Here is a 15,116-nt window from a genome sequence, read left to right on the forward strand (position 1 = left end):
ACTCAATAAAAATCATGCCTGACCCCATGTCTCCGGACATATTGCGAGTCTTATAGCCTATCTTACTCATGCAGCTCACTTTTCATCATCAACATATGAAATTAAAACAATAATATAATAGGCTAATATTTAAACATATAGCCTAACTATGAATCTAAATAGGCTACGTTTTGCATGTAGCCTACTCCACTCCAAACGCTTCAAAAATGTATTTTGTTTATTAAACGCAAAGTTTTTAATTTCAAATTTAATTTCTAAATTCAGTTCATATTTCCAACAAACGAAATTCCGAGCCAAAATAACTAAGTGGTACAAAAAACTGCAAAAATGATAAATATTAAAGAATTCGCCGGCGCTTTCGTCAACATGATAGACTATAAGACACGCAATATGTCTGGAGACATGAGTGGGGTCAGACATGATTTTTATTGAGTGTTGTTTTGCAGAAATAATTTCTTTAAAGTGAATTTCGTTTTCTATAAATTTGTATTTTAATTGGTATTAAAATGTATTTTGATCAAGGTTTCATAAACTAATTGCCTATAGCCTATATTTAATAAATAAGAAGCTAAATAAGAACACCGGGAATTCGGATTAACTTGCATAATGAACCCACTGGCCTGTTTCCGTGGCCTTTGAGTAAGACTGAAAGCATCTTTCTTTTTAATACATTTCTAGAATATATGTATTACAGTATAACATTCAATATATTACATAAACATTTCTAAAACTGTCAAAATATTTTTTTTAAATAAAGCATTCATTAAGTATTTTATTATAAACATACTGTTTTAATTGCACTCATTTATAATATTCATTAAAAATAAGTGATAAATAAATACATTTTAAAAAATCAATACAATAAATAATAATAATTTTGTTTGTTATTATTATTATTATTATAATTATTATTTGCCTATTGTTGCATTTAGGCTACATGCATTTAGAAGAAGAAAAGAGGAACAACGAAATTAAAAGTCAGTCATACACAATGTATTAGGCAATAATAATAAAGTGCTAAGATTAGTACAGTTAAACAAGATTTTGACGCACATAATTCTTATTAAATTGTTGTATTCCGCCACCCGTTTATAGAGAATCACTGCAGTTAATATAATTTGATGAATAATACACAATAAAACAATAAGATTCGTTAACACGTAGGCTACCTGGGAGTTTGCTGTTCTTCTTCTAAAATGAATCTGTGAGTAAAGTTTTTACAAACCCGTGCGCACGGATTGTTAAAGCGTGCGCACGGATTATGAATTTGTGGGAACGGATTTAAAAACCGAGGGTACGGTTTGCAAAATCTGAGCGCACGGATTGGAAATTTGTGGGTACGGTTTATTAATCCGTGGCCACGATTTGTTAAACCGAGGCCACGATTTGTTAAACCGAGGGAACAGTTTAAGAATTCGTGATCACGGTTTACAAACTGAGGGAACGGATTGCAAAACCGCCGGCACGGATTGTTTTTTTTTCTCCTATAGGTGACGTGCCGGGCTCCGTACAAAACTTTAGTCTTGTGCAAAACTTTAAGGCATTATTTTGACTCCATAGACCTCGGTGTTCGGCGAAATATGGTAGGTAATTTGCAGGGGAATTTTTACTTTTCAAATTACAGACATGGCCGATTGGCACGGGATTAAGATCACAGACATTCTCTGCAATTATTACAAATCAACGCCAAACAGCGAAATGAATGCCGTTTTGGATCGGATCAAGACCACCGATATTAACGGCGTTTCTGCGGTGAAAACGCAGCCATTTACACCGATTGTACTACAGAACGCCGTATTTTGCGCCGTCTTTTCTTTTAAAACGCAGCAAATAGCGGCGTTCCCTTACGCGAGTACTCTCGTATTGCGTTTGCTAAACGCTTATGGGGGAAATTCCTTTCCTTGAGATATTGAAGCAAAATTTTTATCCAAAAATACCATGTACACGCAGTGCAGCTGCACAGCTCTCAGCAGGAAGCAGCTGCGTGCTGATTGGCTGTGCCGCTGCAACTGCAGCAACCTATGGCGAGACCGCGGGGCAGGACGGACCAATCAGTTCATTCTAAATTCCCGCCACAAGGGGCAACAGAATTTGCATAGCCAAGGGTATATAAGACCCTGTCTCGCAAAGTTAGTCAGATTAATCCTTCTTCAGCGAGTTGCCCTCGCTGAGCTCTGGATCGAAGCCCGCCGTCGAAACGCTACCAGCGGAATCCCTGCAGCCCTGAGGACGCCGGATTCCAACCTGGTCTCCGCCTTCAGCCGCCTGCTGTTCCAGCTGTGCCATCCGGCGTCAAAATATCCTTTATACTATGTATATGTGTGTAACGTATGTGTGCGTTGCTGGCAACGCCACTTCTAAGAGCTTCCTAGCTCTCCACCTCTCTTCTCTCTTGTCCGCCGCGTGTTTACGCCGCGAACAGAGAACATTGGTCTTCCGCCGCTTCAAATAAAGCCGCGGATGTACGGAGCGCTCCTCTTCTCTCGCTCCGTCGCGCTGAAATGCGCCGCGGACAGAGAATGTTATATCCCCGCCGCTCTAATGGCGCCGCTGACATACGGAGCTCTCCCTTTCTCTTGTTCCGTCGTGCTGAGAAGCGCCACGGACAGAGAATGTTATTTCCCCGCCGCGGACATACGGAGCTCTCCCTTTCTCTCGTTCCGTTGCGCTGAGAAGCGCCGCGGACGGAGAATGTTATATTCCCCGCCGCGGACATACGGAGCTCTCCTTTTCTCTCGTTCCGTCGCGCTGAGAAGCGCCGCGGACAGAGAATGTTATATCCCCGCCGCGCTAATGGCGCCGCGGACATACGGGGCTCTTCACTCGCCTTCCCCTCTCACTTCCGCCGCCCTGAAAATGGCCGCGGACAGAGAATGTTATACTGCCGCCGCGCGGATAGCGCCGCGGACAGAAGATGTGCACTTCTGCACACGAGTGAACTCAACCTAAGCTCTCCTCACTCTTCCTTCTCTCTCTCTCCGCCGCCCTGATATGGCCGTGGACAGAGAATGCTAGAGTAGACAAGCGAACTCAGGCTGCTGGATATATCTAGAACACGCTTACGTCACAGCCGTTCTCGCTGCAGCGCGTGCTTGCTGCCAAAGGTAAACAGCCTTATATGGCAGCGCGCGCTCTCTGCACAGCGCGCGTTCGCTGACTAGAGCGCGTCATAACACGCGCTCTCCGTCTAGAGCATAACGGTGTCGTAAAATGGCTGCCAAGCTTGCGCCTTTTTTTCCCTCAAATATCACTTCTCCCAGTCCCCCTATTCAGGTGGCTGGAGTGGTTCAACACTGTAGGTAATGTGTCCACTACATAGTGTGCACTCCTGCATAAGCACTGTTAATTCAGTGCCACAAATCACTCAATAAACCTGATATTCTCCCAGTTCCCTTAGTTCAGGTGACTGGAGATATAATATTGCAATAACTAGCCTGTGGTCAAACATGCTCGGTTGCACATTAACGCTGTTATGCGTTTACCTCTGTGAATTCGCTCGCTGGCGTACGGCGCGAGTACTCTAATGTAGTGGCGCCCATTATACAGTGCGCGCCACCACACATTATTTACAATGAATCAGAGCTTTTCTAGTGGCTAGGCATACCTGCGCCTGCAGAGCACGCGCTATCCATTAGCCCTGCCGCTAACGTGCACGTGGACTAATCCGCAAGAATGCGTCCACTTTACAGTAACACTATCCAAACACAGTGTTACGAGTTCATCTGTAGGCAGTGTGCCAACATCAAAGTTGTACCCCTACACTCAAGCACTTCCCTATGTTCCCCAGCTCCCTGCACTCAGGCGGCTGGAAACATTATTCCCACAATCGACGAGCCCGCAAACAAACGCGCTCGCCTGTACACATGCACCATTTCCCCGGCGACACAATTAAGCGTTCGCCGCTATTCTGCGTTCTCCGGCCCCCTGCACTCAGGCGGCTGGGAACACTATTTCCACAGTCTACGAGCCCGTGAGCAACGTGCTCTTCTGTACACAAACACAATCCCCTTGGTAAGCGCCACTTCCACGGCGACCCAAATAAGGCGTGCGTCACCATTCAGTGCACGCCGCCTCTCACAGTGCTACTAGCATAATGCAACCGGGCTAACAGGTCCCTGTTACTCAGTGGCCCGCCCCACAAATTAATTCAACCCTTGGCTTCGATAACAAGGTTACTCGCTACAGTTCGCTCGCAGACCACCGTGCTTTCGCACTGTGGTAGAGACAGCGGTGAGAAGCGACATGAGTCACGTGCTTCGAACCGAAATATCAAACTGTTAAATAAAGGGTTAAATAAACCGTGCACCCCTCACAGTGCGAGTCAGGCTTTTACAGTCGCTACTTCCTTGTGCCAAAAGAAGGGTGGTGGTCTCAGGCCATTCTAGATCTCAGACATCTGAACAAAGCCCTTATGAAGCGGCCATTCAGAATGTTGAGAATGAAACAAATCCTCGCGCACATTCGCCCGGGAGATTGGTTTTTCACTGTGGATCTAGAGGATGCCTTTTTCCACATACAAATAGCCCCTCATCACAGGCCATTCTTGAGATTCGCCTTCGAGGGGAAAGTATACCAATACAAGGTGCTACCTTTTGGTCTATCTCTGGCTCCCCTCACATTTACGAAGTGCATGGAAGCGGCGCCAACCCAGCTGAGGCTTCGGGGAATGAGAATTCTCAATTATCTCGACGACTGGCTCATAATAGCTCAGTCAGAGATACAGTTATTAAACCACAGATCTTGGCTTCTCAACCATTTAGAATGCTTGGGACTCATAATCAACGTGGCAAAGAGTTTATTGTCTCCCACACAGAAAGTTTCGTTTCTGGGAACAGTATTGGACTCACTGCAGATGAGCGTGCGACTGACGTCACAGCGCGCGCTCTCTGTTCAGAACCGAGCGGTTTTCCTCAGGTCCGGTGCACGCATTCTTCTCAAACACTTTCAGAGGATGCTGGGTCTCATGGCCTCGGCGGCGCCAGTTCTCAGACTAGGTCTGTTGCACATGCGCCCCCTACAGCACTGGCTGAATCGCCACGTTCCAGCTCACGCATGGCTCTCGGGCCGATTGCAAATCAAGGTAGACCACAGCTCTGTGTTGGCTCTGGCTCCTTGGAAAAACCCCGTCTGGTACCAGACGGGCGTGAGTTTGGGCACTGTTACGAAGTGGAAAGTTATCTCGACAGATGCATCCAACCTAGGTTGGGGAGCCCTTCACGAGGGCAGGCCAGTCTCCGGTCTCTGGTCAGACTCGGAGAGGAGCCTTTACATAAACTGTCTAGAGATGAAAGCGGTCGCGCTATCGCTAAGAGCTTTCCTTCCGTACATAAAGCACCACCATGTCCTGGTCCGAACGGACAGCAGGTCGGTGGTAGCCTATATAAATCGCCAAGGCGGTCTGAAATCTATCGATCTGCACACAATGGCAGAAGAAGTCCTAATATGGGCAGAGCACAATCTGAGCTCGCTGAGAGCGACTCATGTGCCAGGCTTTCTGAATTTGGGTCCGGACATGCTGTCCAGGGGCAAAGTGTCCCCTGCAGAGTGGTCTCTTCACCCACATGCAATTCAGACAATTTGGGGCAGGTTTGGAGAGGCAAAAGTGGATATTTTCGCCTCACAAGACAATGCTCAATGCCGAATATATTTCTCCAAGCACAAGGATGCGTTGGCCCACGAATGGCCCAACCTTCCTCTTTATGCTTTTCCCCCTATCTCAATGTTACCTCAGGTCATAGAGAGGATCAGGGAGATCAAATGCGCTGTGCTTTTAATAGCCCCGCTTTGGAGAAATCAACCTTGGTTCTCACTACTGAGTCAGATGTCAGATACAGATTTGTGGCCGATCCCGCTGAGGAGAGACCTCCTCATGCAGGCGGAACGGCAGATCTGGCATCCCCGTCCCGATCTATGGGCGCTTCATGTCTGGCCCATCAACGGGTACATGAGAACCTCTCTGAAAATGTATTGAATACTATTACTGAAGCTAGAGCCCCCGCGACCAGGCGGCTCTATTCAGGCAAATGGTCAGTCTTTTCAGACTGGTGTAAAGCGCGAAGTCTGACCCCACATGATTGTGAAGTGTCAGAAGTGCTTACATTTTTACAAGAGCTTCTGGACGCGGGTCGTTCCCCCTCCACACTCAAAGTTTATGTGGCTGCTATAGCAGCGTATCACATTCAAGTGAACGGACTGTCACTAGGAAAGAACGATCTCATTGTTCGCTTCCTTAAGGGGCTAGAAGGCTTCACCCACCTCGCCCCCCTTCAGTCCCTATATGGGACCTATCCACGGTCCTGGATGCCATGAAGAGCTCTGCATTTGAGCCTCTGCATTCGGTGAGCTTAAAGCTCCTGTCACTAAAGGCCGCTTTTCTGTTGGTGATCGTGTCAGTTAAGTGAGTGGGTGAGTCTGCACGCGCTCTCTGTGAGCGCCTCGTGTCTGGAATTTGGGCCAAACGACTCCAAAGTTGTCCTCAAACCAAGACATGGATATGTACCTAAGTGCTTTCAACTCCGTTCAGAGCACAGGTCATTTCACTCTCAGCACTTTCATCACCGATAGATGAAGAAGATGCTAATTTGCTCTGTCCTGTCAGAGCGCTGAGAATATACATAGAGCGTTCCGCTGCTTAGGCAAACTGAACAGCTCTTTGTATGCTTTGGCGGCCGCACCCGAGGGTGCGCGGTTACAAAGCAGACCTTGTAACGTTGGATAGTGGATGCTATCTCACTGGCCTATGAGTCTAAAGATCTCAGCTGCCCTTTAGGCATCAAAGCCCATTCTACTAGAGGCATGGCCTCTTCATGGGCTTGGTCTACTGGCATTTCTCTGAATGATATCTGTGTGGCGGCAGGCTGGGCCTCCCCGTCCACTTTTATCAGATTCTATAATTTAGATGTTCCGGCCTTACAAGTTGGGCTTCTTGCTGTGTAAACAGATTTAACCCCTTAAGGCTCGAAAAGTCCGGTCTGGGTTAAATATTGCATAAGTCACAAGCACATTCCTTATACGGCTCGAATTATCTGGCCATTCATTATTCCTGGCCCGACTATGTCTGGTCTATACATTATATTATTACACGTATGTCGTGTTCATTCTCATTAAGGGCCCGACTCAGGTCTGGCTCATTTTGGGACTTCTTGATATCATATTACGGGCCCACCTTGGTTGGCCTGGGTTTGGTGTCGTCGGCTTTAGACCCGTTAAGCAAGCACGGCATTTTGCATTGGTCCCCCATAAGCGTTTAGCAAACGCAATACGAGAGTACTCTCGTAAGGGAACGCTTCGGTTACTAACGTAACCTCGGTTCCCTAAGATGAGGGAACGAGTATTGCGTTTGATTGCCGTGCTTGCTTACTTGCTCAGGAGTCGCTTCAGTCGATTAACCTGACTAACCTTGCGAGACAGGGTCTTATATACCCTTGGCTATGCAAATTCTGTTGCCCCTTGTTGCTGGAATTTAGAAGGACCTGATTGGTCCGTCCCGCCCCGTGGTCTCGCCATAGGTTGCTGCAGTTGCAGCGGCACAGCCAATCAGCACGCAGCTGCTTCCTGCTGAGAGCTGTGCAGCTGCACTGCGTGTACATGGTATTTTTGGATAAAAATTTTGCTTCAATATCTCGAGGAAAGTAAATTCCCCCATAAGCGTTTAGCAAACGCAATACTCGTTCCCTCATCTTAGGGAACCGAGGTTACGTTAGTAACTGAAGCGTTTTCTATAAACCAGGCGTTTGGTTACTGGCGTATTTTTACCCTTTTGGCGTTCCATAGATCTGGCTTCGGGGCTTGCGCGCGCCGTCTCTGTGTGTGGATCAGCTCATATAAGAACGGCGATTAATTTACGTGTATAAACTGTGTAAAACATGCAATTACCATCGTAATTCTGAGCATCTATAAACAAAGATAACTGCTCCAGCATCTTTTCGTGTGCCTGCAAACTGCACTTGATGTGACTGACAGGGCGGAGTCACGTGAAAACCGAAATAACCGACATGGGAAAATTACGTCAGTTAGAGGTTCTGAATTTCGGTTTCGATTAGTTTTCGGTTAATCGTCCAGCCCTACTTGCCAGTCATATTTGACTTCTGATTTTGCTCCCTGTAAAGCTGTAGCCTAAATGATATTAAACATGAACATTTGTTTTGAGAAAAGAGAATACTTAACTTTTGGCAGTGGAGTTCAGATCCAGTTTTGCTTGGTTCGTTATAAAAATTTATATTGCATTTGAAATTTGAAGGAAATTTGCCCCCATGCATGCAAACCCATGCATGCAAACTAGAATTACACAACTTGACCATCATGGATGGCTCACACACAGTCTTATAGGAAGAGAGTCAGAAATGTCACAGTGCCCAATCAAAGAAAAAAAAGGTGCATTAGTAACCTAATATCCTTTCTTTCCAGATTGTGCACCAAGCTGAAGGTGAGTATTCTTTGTTATAAGGCCTAGGTATAGTAAGTCATGATATAGGATGATGATGATGATGATGATGATGATGATGATGATGATGATGATGATGATGATGATGATGATGATGATGATGATGATGATGATGATGATGATGGTGTTTGAGAGTGTTTTTGTTTTCAGGCTCAGAATGAGGCCGCAGACACATATGCTTCTCTTCAGCTCTCAGCTCCACCCTCTGAATATGAGACTTTGAACATTAATAGAGGTGACACACAATAAACAACAAATACACATTTTATCCCCTTCTTTGATTTCTTCAGTCAGTTGTTCTTTCTTTTTTTATTTACTAATGTTGCTGTATGTGAATAGAATGTATGTTGATACTGATACAGGAAGTTGTTCTGTCAGTCAGTATATTTATGTTCAGTATACAGCGCAGTTTCACACATTCTCAAATCATCGGCTGACGCCACAATACAGAACTTGTTGTCCTTCTGCATTTAGGAAAAAAACTATTTTTTTCTCATCTCTGGCAAGTCTTGAACTCTTCTTATTCTCCTTTAGATGTTTCTCCAGAAGTGTTCAGTTTATTGAGCTGCTGGACACTTACAGTGAGTTCATAAATATCTGTTTGTTCAGTATAATTAGGAAAATGATCAGCTTATGATCAGGTTAAATTTATGATTTATATGAGTTTATTTTTGTTGTGTTTGTGCAGATTTACTAGTGTGTGTTTCCTCACAGGACTGAGCGTCTGTTAATGAAGAAATGAATAAGGCAGAGAAAATCATTCTTTTCTCTTTTCTGTTACAAGGTGTGGTTTCCTTTCTCTTCTGCACATCTAGTTTTTAAACAACAAAAGTGTGACGTGAATGAGAGCGTGAATTCAAGTGCTAAACTATTATTTTCATACTTTGGTGCTTCAGATAGTTTACTTACAGACACTTAAGAACATTTATCTAATGTTGAAAATCAGTTATTTTCTCGAGAAAGACTTCTTTAAAAGAATATTATTACTATTTAGATTAAATTGAATAGTTGAATATTTTATTTCACTGTTGCTGCTGTTCTGCTTATGTTTACCCTTTTTAACAATAATCGTAATGCAAACGAATGTTTTGTAATGGTTGAAAACATTTATTTTGTTTGTAGCATTTTGTATAAAAACATAAAAGTGTGTGTGTGTGAATGTTTCTGTGTTTGTTTCTGCTTGTGTCTGAATGCTTTTCATCATGTGTGTGTTGTAGGTTTTTGCTGTAGAGATTTCCGCATCAGTCTGCCAGAGAAGATTGAAGCTCTCAGTGGATCCTGCGTGATCATAAAGTGCAGATTTGAGATTGCTGAAATATATGACAAATACCTCACTGAGAGTGCAAGTGGATGTTGGCTCAAAGATGAGATTAGTGTAGAAAACCTAGTGTTTAACTCCAGCTCTCCCAAACATGACTTTAAAGGGGATATAACTGGAAAACTACATGAGAAGAACTGCACCACTATCTTTTATGATGTAATTCAAATCACAATGGTGACTATTACTTCAGGATTGAAGGTAGTGCTGGTCTGAAATACACCTATAGACGAAACAGCTCCACTATAAATGTCATTGATGAGTGATTTGAGCCTTTTATTTATAAATGAATGTGTTAAATGAATATTTTAAATGTACTTGTCATGCCATCATTGTCACTTTACTTAATCTTGTATTTATGTGTCTTTCAGAGTCTCCCCCCAAACCCACAGTGAAGCTGTATGAGGATAAACAGGAGGTGTTGGAGGATAAACAGGAGGTGTTGGAGGGGAGCTCTGTGAGTCTGCGCTGCTCTGCTGAGTCTCTCTGCTCCTCTCCTCCACCAACTCTCACATGGAGCTCCACTCCCAGAATCCCCCTCAGTGAGAGCAGCAGACAACAGGAGCTCATCTCTGATCTGAACTTCACTGCTACTCACCGTCACCACAGAGTCACTTTCACCTGCACTATAGCCTACCAGCTACAGGACAAGAACAAAACAGCACAGGACAACATCACATTACATGTTCAGTGTAGGATGTTTTTGTGGCATCGGTTCTTTTCTCTTCTATAAGACGCCCATAAATCATTTAATTTAATTTCATTTCTTTATTTATTTAAAAGAGGACAATGTACATTGATCAACATTACAATAATGTAAATGTACCCGAGTTAGCTCAAAAGTGCTAATTTTCATCGGCAGTCCTCCAGCCATATGTAAAAAATGGCAACCTTAAAAATAATCACAATTATAAAATCACAAAATCAAATTGCATACTACACATTATGGTTAGCAAATACAATGAATATAAAGTAGTTATATAATATATAAATACACAGAAGGAATTAGTGCCGACAGGTTTGATTCTCTACAAGCCATTTTTTTGCATTCTTTTTGAATGAAGAGAATGACAAAGACTCTCTGATGGTTTCCGGTACTGTGTTCCATTGCTGACCTGCCCTTACGGAGAAAACAGCCTGACCAAAAGCAGTTTTTCTCCGGGGGATAATACAGTCTTCCCTCACTGCTCCTCTTGCTACCCTAACCTCACTTGAACTAAACTGTATAAAGTCACATAGTGGAGGAGGTGCTAAACCACGTCTGATTTTATAAATTAAACAGATGTTGTTGAATTTAATAAGATTATCCCAAGTAAGTATCTGATATTTACTTAGAATACTACAGTGGTGGTAATGGTATGGTTTTTTATCCAGTATTTTTAATGCTTGTTTATATAAGGTTTCTAATGGTTTTATCGTTGTAGAATGCGTATTGGACCAACTTATTAGGCAATATGTAATGTGGGATAAAATCATGGAAAAGAAATATAATTTCGCAGCTTCTGTCGAAAGGGAGTCTCTAATGAATCTAAAGTTTACTAAACTGAATTTAATCCTATTACTAACTTTTTTAATGTGAGTTTTGAAATTGAGATTTGAATCTATATATAATCCTAAATATTTGAATTCTGTGACGACCTGTACTCTTTCTCCAGATACAAAAATTTCAGGTTTTATAATTATATTATTTTTTGAAAAGAACATTGAAACTGTTTTAGATATGTTCAATTGCAGACAGGATTGTTCAAGCCAAATTGAGATCAATGACATGGCCTCTGTTAGTTTTGAGGCAACTTCCTCTGTAGATTTTTCATAGGCCAAAATAACTGTATCGTCTGCATACATCAAAGTGTCACAGTTCTTACACAAAGATGGTAAATCGTTAATATATAAACTGAAAAGAATTGGACCGATAATTGAACCCTGTGGAACACCAGTAGATAATTGTAAGGGTGTAGAATTATATTGGTCAACGCTTTGTAAACGAGATAAAAGGTATGAATTAATGAGGCTAATGAATTTGGACGAGAAATTGAATGCATGAAGTTTGTGCAGTAAAACTGAATGGTTAACTGTATCAAAAGCTTTCCGAAAATCCAAAAAAATAGCTCCCACTGTCCCTCCTTTGTCCATATTTGATTTAACCTTTTCCAGAAAATAACATGTTGCTGTCTCCGTAGAATGATTAGCCCTAAAGCCAAACTGCATTGAATGTAATGGAAAATTACTGCAATTAAGATGATTGGTGATTTGTTTAGCAACCAGTTTTTCAAAAACTTTAGATACCGTTGGCAAAATGCTAATAGGTCGGTAATTAGATGTAAGAAGGGCATTACCACCTTTAAATATAGGAATAACACTAGCAAGTTTCCATGACTCAGGAAATTTCCCTTGATCTAGTGACACATTAATAATATGTGTTAGTGGACCCATAATTGGCTGACCTATTTGTTTTAACATGAGTGTGTCCATCCCATACGCGTCTTTTGCTCTTGAAGACTTAAGCTGTGTAATTGCCTTTTCCACATCGGATATAGAAACAGATTTTGGATATAGTGGAGGCTCAATTAACAAATCTGAACTCATGACAGGTAAGTTGTTACATTCCACAGGGAAACTTTTGGCTATGGTATCAACAGAATCAACAAAATACTAATTGAATGTCTGTGCCACGGCAGATGGATCCCGTAAAAGCATGCCATTATTCTTTAACTTTATTGAATTGTTACTAGAAGAAGTTTTACCTGTTAGTTTATTGATCTGTTCCCAAATCACTTTTGAATTTCCATGACAGTTTTGAATGATTGTAATAAAAAAGTCTGCCTTTGCTTTTCGTATTTGTCTTGTCACTTTATTCCGTAACAAAGTCTCTCACAAGGTAATTTGGATTTTATGGCTTTTTTAAGGGCATTGTCTCTGTCTTTCATTAATTTTCTGATATCATCACTGATCTAGGGGAGAGAACACTTTCTATTTTTGAGTTTAATTGTCACTGCAAATTCATTAATTTTTGTTTGTAGACATTCAGTGAATTTCAGTGAATTTCAGTGAATCACATCATTCTCTCTTTCTCTTTTTCAGATGCCCCTAAAATCTCCTCCAGCTGTAATGGATCTGATGTAACTGTGTGTTTCTGTGAGGTTGATGGGAATCCCTCTCCTGAACTGGAGTGGCATCTGTCTGGACGTCCTGTCACTAACTCTTCAAACACGTTCATCAGTGAAGAGCGATTGAACAGCACAGGCTTGAGGAGCTCCATCACTCTTCATCAGTCATTCACACACACATTCACTCTGTGTGTCGGCAACAACACTCATGGCAATGCAAGTCAACTGCTTCAACTGCCTCCCCCTGTTGACCGTGAGTTTCAGTTCTGTGATTCATCCCATAGAAACCCAAATTTCATCCCATCAATTCTCCATATTACTTATCCTCTGCAGGGTTGTGGGAAATTGAGGATCTGTCAACTGATGATTAGTAAATTAAAAAAGCTGTAACAATTAAACATTAATGCTAATCGTTCACTTTTGATATCATTCCCATGCTCCTGCCATCATTGTTATTCTGTTGTTTAAAGATTACGATATGACTCGCTAGCCCTTGTTTAATTTAATCAGTGATCAGTGTTTTTTTCCAAAAACTCCTTTATTCTTCTTTAGATTTGAATCTTTCCTCTGTGATGACTGGAGTTGCAGCTGTAGCTGTGCTGGTCATTATGTTCTGTGCCATTACATGCATCTATGTACAGTAGGTGAACTACACATATTAAGAACCATAGCAGAACAACAATAATACATTACTTAGAGAGAAGAAAAGATAATGATCACAGACCAGACTCATATGATAATGAGCTGATGGATTTTGCTGTATATAAACTCAGATGCTTTACTGACATACGGTGCAGATGAAAGTGATTTATTCAGTTACGTGGAGGAAAATACTTAAATATAACTTTATTCCAAGAACAGTAGCAACTATTGATAATAATAATAATTAAAAATATACTAAAGGTTTACATAATGACTCCAAAAATGTTGTGACCATCGAGTAAAAAGTAATAACATGTTTCCTTCCATAGATGTGAGGTTATACATCTTAAAATAATACTCTTACTCTTTTTTTCAAGTAAAAGTTTTTTTGTAGTTTAGAAATTACAAACTTGTTAATGACAGAAGTGATGTATTCAAATCATGGTATGTATGAGTTGAATTTTTACACAATTTATGTTCAAACAAATTAATAGATCTAAGCAAAAAATATCAAAACAGGATGCATTTATATAAAAAAAATAGGACAAGCAAAACATTTCACAAAAATAAATGTAGCATTTAAATTATTAAAAATAGATATAGAATTCTAAATAAACACGAAACGTATTTTGACACTACACTAAGTGTTAATGTGAGATGATGGTTCACACATCCACTAAAAAACACTCGAAACCAGTTAAGCCAAAATAATAAATACAGAAGTTAGCTCTGAGAAAAGCTCTTACATTATTTGATAGCAGATGCCACTCGCTTTGTCATTTTGTATCTGCATTGCAATTGACATTTAGGCATTTTTAAGTTTGACTAAGTTGTTCAAAAAATTTGGGGGTCACTGCACAACACTGAAAAAAAAAAGTTGCAGCATGAAATTAAGTACAATCAACTTGGATGTTCAAGTCATTTCAACTTAAATTACGTTAAACTGACTTAAAAATTAGTCGTATCTAGTATAAATGATAAAAAAGTAGAAAATTGCTTAACTTATTTTGATGAGTTAAAACTATGTAAAACATATGTTGTCATAGCTTATTGATCATATATTTTTTTTACAGTGAAGTTGATTCACTTGCCACTTTGCCAGTCATGTTTGACTTCTGATTTTGCTCCCTGTAAAGCTAGCATGTAACTGATATTAAACATTTGTTTGGAGAAAAGAGAATACTTAACTTTTGGCAGTCGAGTTCAGATCCAGTTTTGCTTGGTTCGTTATAAAAATGTATATTGTATTTGAAATTTGAAATCGCCCCCACGCAAACTATAGAATTACACCACTAGACCATCATGGATGGCTCACAGTCTTAGGAAGAGAGATCAGAACTGTCACAGGTGCCCAATCAAAGAAAAAAAAAAGGTGCATTAGTAACCTAATATCCTTTCTTTCCAGATTGTCCACCAAGCAGAAGGTGAGTATTCTTTGTTATAAGGCCTAGATATAGTAAGTGATGAGGATGATGATGATGATGTTTGAGAGTGTTTTTGTTTTCAGGCTCAGAATGAGGCCGCAGACACATATGCTTCTCTTCAGCTCTCAGCTCCCTCCTCTGAATATGAGACTTTGAACATTAAGAGAGGTGACACACAATAA

At 41.3% G+C, this 15,116-nt stretch overlaps 1 pseudogene across 1 annotated transcript; it reads left to right on the plus strand.

The window, feature by feature from the left end:
• Window positions 1–1,698: 1,698 nt before the first annotated feature.
• LOC307126254 (sialic acid-binding Ig-like lectin 14) lies at window positions 1,699–15,116 on the plus strand (annotated as a pseudogene). The gene is made up of 8 exons: window positions 1,699–1,752; window positions 8,594–8,678; window positions 9,661–10,019; window positions 10,133–10,453; window positions 12,843–13,121; window positions 13,421–13,508; window positions 14,916–14,934; window positions 15,018–15,116. The product of its transcript is annotated as a sialic acid-binding Ig-like lectin 14 (transcript).

Source organism: Gobio gobio, assembly GCF_949357685.1.
Source record: "Gobio gobio genome assembly, chromosome: 5".
NCBI classification, from domain to species: Eukaryota; Metazoa; Chordata; class Actinopteri; order Cypriniformes; family Gobionidae; genus Gobio; species Gobio gobio.